The following is a 6,280-nucleotide window of genomic DNA, read 5'->3' as shown; positions in this document are numbered from 1 at the left end:
GATTTATCATCCCTGCACCAATTAGGCGTGTAAAATGCCCAAATGTAGCATGTTCCTGGCGTTTAACGCCAGACTGAAGCTTGTTTCTGGCGTTAAATGCCAGCTTTCCTCATGGTGCAATCCTGGCATTTAAATGCCAGACTGCTGCATGTTTCTGGTGTTCAACGCCAGATTCATGCTCTGTTCTGGCGTTGAATGCCAGCCAGATGCTCCTTACTGGCGTTTAAACGCCAGTAGGCTCTTCCTCCAGGGTGTGCTGTTTCTTCTGCTATTTTTGATCCTGTTTTTAATTTTAGCAATTGTTTTGTAACTCCACATGATCATGAACCTAATAAAACATAAAAGAACAATAGAAATATATATAAATGAAAATTGGGTTGCCTCCCAATAAGTGCTTCTTTAATGTCAATAGCTTGACAGTGAGCTCTCATGGAGCTTCACAGGTATTCAGAGCATTGTTGGGACCTCCCAACACCAAACTTAGAGTTTGAATGTGGGGATTCAACACCAAACTTAGAATTTGGTTGTGGCCTCCCAACACCAAACTTAGAGTTTGACTGTGGGGGCTCTGTTTGACTCTGCATTAAGAGAAGCTTTTCATGCTTTCTCTCCATGGTTGCAGAGGAAGATCCTTGAGCTTTAAACACAAGGTAGTCCCCATTCAATTGAAGGACTAGCTCTCCTCTGTCAACATCAATTACAGCTCTTGCTGTGGCTAGGAAGGGTCTTCCAAGGATGATGCATTAATCCTTCTCCTTCCCAGTGTCTAAGATTATGAAATCAGCAAGGATATAAAGGCCTTTAACCTTCACTAACACGTCCTCTACCAATCCATAAGCTTGTTTTATTGACTTGTCTGCCATCTCTAATGAGATTCTTGCAGCTTGTACCTCAAAGATCCCCAGTTTCTCCATTACAGAGAGTGGCATAAGATTTATACCTGACCCCAAGTCACACAGAGCCTTCTCAAAGGTCATGGTGCCTATGGTACATGATATTAAGAATTTACCAGGATCTTGTTTCTTTTGAGGTAGAGTTTGCTGAACCCATGTATCTAGTTCACTAATGAGCAAGGGAGGTTTACCTTTCCAAGTCTCATTACCAAACAACTTGGCATTCAGCTTCATGATGGCTCCTAGATATTAAGCAACTTGCTCTTCAGTTACATCTTCATCCTCCTCAGAGGAAGAATAGTTCTCAGAGCTCATGAATGGTAAAAGGAGGTTCAATGGAATCTCTATGGTCTCTAGGTGAGCCTCAGATTCCTTAGGTTCCTCAGTTTGGAACTCCTTTTTGTTCAGAGGACATCTCAGGAGGTCTTCCTCACTGGGATTCTCGTCCTTCTCCTCCTTTGTGCATTCGGCCATATTGATTATATCAATGGCCTTGCACTCTCCTTTTGGATTCTCTTCTGTATTGCTTGGGAGAATACTAGGAGGAGTTTCAGTGACTTTCTTACTCAGCTGGCCCACTTGTACCTCTAAATTTCTAATGGAGGACCTTGTTTCATTCATGAAACTCAAGGTGGCCTTAGATAGATCAGAGATTATGTTTGCTAAGCTAAAGGGGCTCTGCTCAGAATTCTTTGTCTGTTGCTGAGAAGATGATGGAAAAAGCTTGCTATTGCTAAGTCTGTTTCTTCCACCATTATTAAAGCCTTGTTGAGGCTTTTGTTGATTCTTCCATGAAAAATTTGGATGATTTCTCCATTAGGAATTATAGGTGTTTCCATACGATTCACCCATGTAATTTACCTCTGCCATTGCAGGGTTCTTAGGATCATAAGTTTCTTCTTCAGAAGAAGTCTCTTTAGTACTGTTGGAGCATTTTGCTATCCATTCAGATTTTGAGAAATCATGTTGACTTGCTGAGTCAATATTTTGTTTTGAGCCAATATGGCATTCAAAGCATCAATTTCAAGAACTCCCCTCTTCTAAGGTGTCCCATTACTCACATGATTCCTCTCAGAGGTGTACATGAATTAGTTATTTGCAACCATGTCAATGAGTTCTTGAGCTTCTGCAGGCATTTTCTTTAAGTGAATGGATCCACCTGCAGAATGGTCCAATGACATCTTAGAGAACTCAGATAGACCATAATAGAATATATCCAAAATGGTCCACTCTGAAAGCATGTCAGAAGGACACTTTTTGGTCATTTGTTTATATCTTTCCCAAGCTTCATAAAGGCATTCACCATCTTTTTGTTTGAAGGTCTGAACATCCACTCTAAGCTTGCTCATCTTTTGAGGAGGAAAGAACTTAGCCAAGAAGGCCGTGACCAGCTTATCCCAGGAGTCCAGGCTATTTTTAGGTTGTGAGTCCAACCATGTTCTAGCTCTATCTCTTACAGTAAAAGGGAAAAGCATGAGCCTGTAGACTTTAGGATCTACTCCATTAGTCTTAACAGTCTCACAGATCTGCAAGAACTCAGTTAAAAACTGGTAGGGATCTTCTGATGGAAGTCCATGAAACTTACAGTTCTGTTGTATTAGAGCAACTAGTTGAGGCTTCAGCTCAAAATTGTTTGCTCCAATGGCAGGAATTGAGATGCTTCTTCCATAAAAGTTGGAACTAGATGTAGTATAATCACCAAGCATCCTCCTTGCGCCTCCATCATTGTTATTGGGTTCGGCCATGTCTCTCTCTTTTTCGAGATTCTTTGTAAGGTTTTCTCTGGATTGTTGTGCTTTAGCTTCTCTTAGCTTCTTCTTCAGAGTCCTTTCAGGTTCAGGATCTGCTTCAACAAGAATGTCCTTGTCCTTGCTCCTGCTCATATGAAAAAGAAGAGAACAGAAAAGGAAGAGGAATCCTCTATGTCACAGTATATAGATTCCTTTATGTGAGTAGAAGAATGAAAGAAATAGAAGAAGGATGAGAAAAATTCGAACACAGAGGAGAAGAGAGGGTTCAAATTTTTAGATGAAGAAAAGTGTTAGTAAATGAATAAATAAATAGAAGAAGATGAGAGAGAGAGAGAGAAATTCGAAAATTGTTTTTGAAAAAGAGTTAGTGATTTTCGAAAATTAAAATTAAAATTTGAAACAATTAGTTAATTAAAAAGAATTTTAAAAAAGGATGAGGAATTTTCAAAAATTAGAGATAGAAAAGTAGTTAGGTGGTTTTGAAAAAGATAAGAAACAAACAAAAAGTCAATTAGTTAGTTGAGAAAGATTTGAAAATCAATTTTGAAAAGATAAAAAGTTAGAAAAGATTTTGAAATTGGTTTTGAAAAAGATATGATTGAAATTTATTTTGAAAAAGATTTGAAAAGGAAGTTAAAAAGATTTGATTTTTAAAATTAAAATTGATTACTTGACTAACAAGAAACTAAAAGATATGATTCTATAATTTAAAGATTGAACCTTTCTTAACAAGAAAGTAACAAACTTCAAATTTTTGAATCAATCACATTAATTGTTAGTAAAGTTTTCAAAATTTTGAAATAAAATTAAGAAAAAGATTTTGAAAAATATTTTTGAATTTTCGAAAATCATAAAAGAAAAATGAAAAAGATTTGATTTTGAAAAAGATTTTGAAAAAATAGGATTTTTAAATTTGAAATCTTGACTTGACTAACAAGAAACAACTTATTTTAAAAGTTTTTGACCAAGTCAACCCAAAGATTTCAAAATTTTATGAGAGAAATAAGGAAAAGATATTTTTTCTGATTTTTTTGAATTTTTAATGATGAGAGAGAAAAACACAAAAATGACTCAATGCATGAAAGTTTTAGATCAAAACACATGATGCATGCAAGAATGCTATGAATGTCAAGATAAACACCAAGAACACCTTGAAGATCAAGATGAACATCAAGACTTATTTTTGAAAAATTTTCAAGAAAAGAAAATATGAAAGACACCAAACTTAGACATTTTTAATGCTTAGACACTAAGAATGCAAAAATGCATATGAAAAACAAGAAAAGGCACAAAAATAATAAAATGTAAAGATCAAACAAGAAGATTCATCAAAAACAACTTGAAGATCATGAAGAACATATGCAATGCATGAATTTTTGAAAAATGCAAGAAAAATAGAAACATGCAATTAACACCAAACTTAAAACATGATACAAGACTCAAACAAGAAACACAACATATTTTTGGTTTTTTTATGATCTTATTATTTTTTTTGAAAAACAAAAACAAAGAAAAATTTTGAAAAGAAAATTACCTAATCTGAGCAACAAGATGAACCGTCAGTTGTCCAAACTCAAACAATCCCCGACAACGGCGCCAAAAACTTGGTGCACGAAATTGTGATCTCTAACAATGGCGCTCAACTTGGTGTGCGCATTTATAACTCAAGACTTTCTTCACAACTTCGCATCACTAACCAGCAAGTGTACTGGGTCGTCCAAGTAATAAACCTTACGTGAGTAAGGGTTGATCCCACAGAGATTGTTGGTATGAAGCAACTATGGTCATCTTGTAAATCTCAGTTAGGCAGATTCAATTGGTTATAATGGTTTTTTGAAAATAATAATAAATAATGCATAAAATATATGAAAGAGATACTTATGTAAATTCTTGGTGTAAATTTCAAATAAGTGTATGAGATCCTTTGTCCCTTCTGAATCTCTGTTTTCCTACTGCCTTCATCCAATCCTTCATACTCCTTTCCATGGCAAGCTGTATGTAGGGCATCACCGTTGTCAATGGCTACATCCCATCCTCTCAGTGAAAATGGTCCAAATGCTCTGTCACAGCACGGCTAATCATCTGTCGGTTTTCGATCATGTCAGAATAGAATACATTGATTCTTTTGCGTCTGTCACTACGCCCAACAATCACAAGTTTGAAGCTCGTCACAGTCATTCAATCCCTGAATCCTACTCGAAATACCACAGACAAGGTTTAGACTTTCTGAATTCTCAAGAATGGCCACCAAAGGGTTATAGCTTATACCACAAAGATCCTGATTAAGGAATCCAAGAGATACACGCTCGTTTTAAGGTAGAACGGAAGTGGTTGTCAGTCACGCGTTCATAGGTGAGAATAATGATGAGTGTCACGGATTATCACATTCATCATGTTGAAATGTAATGAATATCTTAGAATAAGAATAAGCTTAAGTGAATAAAAGACAGTAATACTTTGCATTAAAACTCGAGGTACAGCAGAGCTCCACACCTTAATCTATGGTGTGTAGAAACTCCACCGTTGAAAATACATAAGTGATGGTCCAGGCATGGCCGAATGGCCAGCCCCCCTGAATGATCAAAAGACCGAATGGTCAAAAGACTAGACACTAATACAATAGTAAAAAGTTCTATTTATACTAAACTAGCTACTAGGGTTTACAGAAATAAGTCTAAGTGCAGAAATCCACTTCCGAGGTCCACTTTGGTGTGTTCTTGGGCTGAACTTGAGCTTTACACGTGCAGAGGCTTCTCTTGGGGTTAAACGTCAAGTTGTAACGTCTGTTTGGCGTTTAACTCTGGTTTGTGACGTGTTTCTGGCGTTTTATTCCAGAATGCAGCATGGAACTGGCGTTGAACGCCAGTTTGTGTCGTCGTAACTCAAATAAAGTGTGGACTATTATATATTGTTGGAAAGCCCTGGATGTCTACTTTCCAACGCCGTTAAGAGCGCGCCATTTGAAGTTTTGTATCTCCAAAAAATTCATTTCGAGTGCAGAGAGGTCAGAATCCAACAACATCAGCAGTCCTTTTTCAGCCTGAATCAGATTTTTGCTCAGGTCCCTCAATTTCAGCCAGAAAATACCTGAAATTACAGAAAAACATACAAACTCATAGTAAAGTCCAAAAATGTGAATTTTGCATAAAAACTAATAAAAACATCCCTAAAAGTAGCTAGATCCTACTAAAATCTACCTAAAAATAATGACAAAAAGCATATAAATTATCCGCTCATTACCCCTACCAAAGCTGGCCTCACATGTCTCGTCATCCTAACCAAAACCTTAGAGATAACCTTGTAAACGCATCCAACTATGATGATAGGTCACAGATCTTTAATCTCCTTAGCTCTAGTGAACTTAGGTGCCAACGCCACCCAGGTGATGTTAGAGTCTGTCGGCAACCTTGACGTTTGAAAGAACCCCATCACTGCAGTCGTAGGCCCAATCTCATCCCAATATCTCTTGACAAAATTCATGTTGTACCCGTCGCACCTTGGTGCCTTAGAGGACTCACAATCCCACACAGCTTTTCTGATCTCCTCAGGTGTCGGCAGCGCTTCCAGATTTACAAAATCTTCCTGCTCTATCCTACTTACCAGACCATCTCTAAAACTCATCGTAGGAGACTTATC

General features: G+C 37.2%; 1 non-coding gene across 1 annotated transcript; it reads left to right on the top strand.

Moving 5' to 3' along the window:
• The first annotated feature begins 2,128 nt into the window (after window positions 1-2,128).
• Window positions 2,129-2,236, top strand: LOC130965132 (small nucleolar RNA R71). The gene has a single exon (XR_009081184.1). It is a non-coding gene; the product is annotated as a small nucleolar RNA R71 (small nucleolar RNA).
• The last annotated feature ends 4,044 nt before the right edge of the window (window positions 2,237-6,280 follow it).

This window comes from Arachis stenosperma, chromosome 2 (assembly GCF_014773155.1).
Source record: "Arachis stenosperma cultivar V10309 chromosome 2, arast.V10309.gnm1.PFL2, whole genome shotgun sequence".
Lineage (NCBI taxonomy): Eukaryota > Viridiplantae > Streptophyta > Magnoliopsida > Fabales > Fabaceae > Arachis > Arachis stenosperma.
This window is presented reverse-complemented; position numbering and strand designations above follow the sequence as displayed.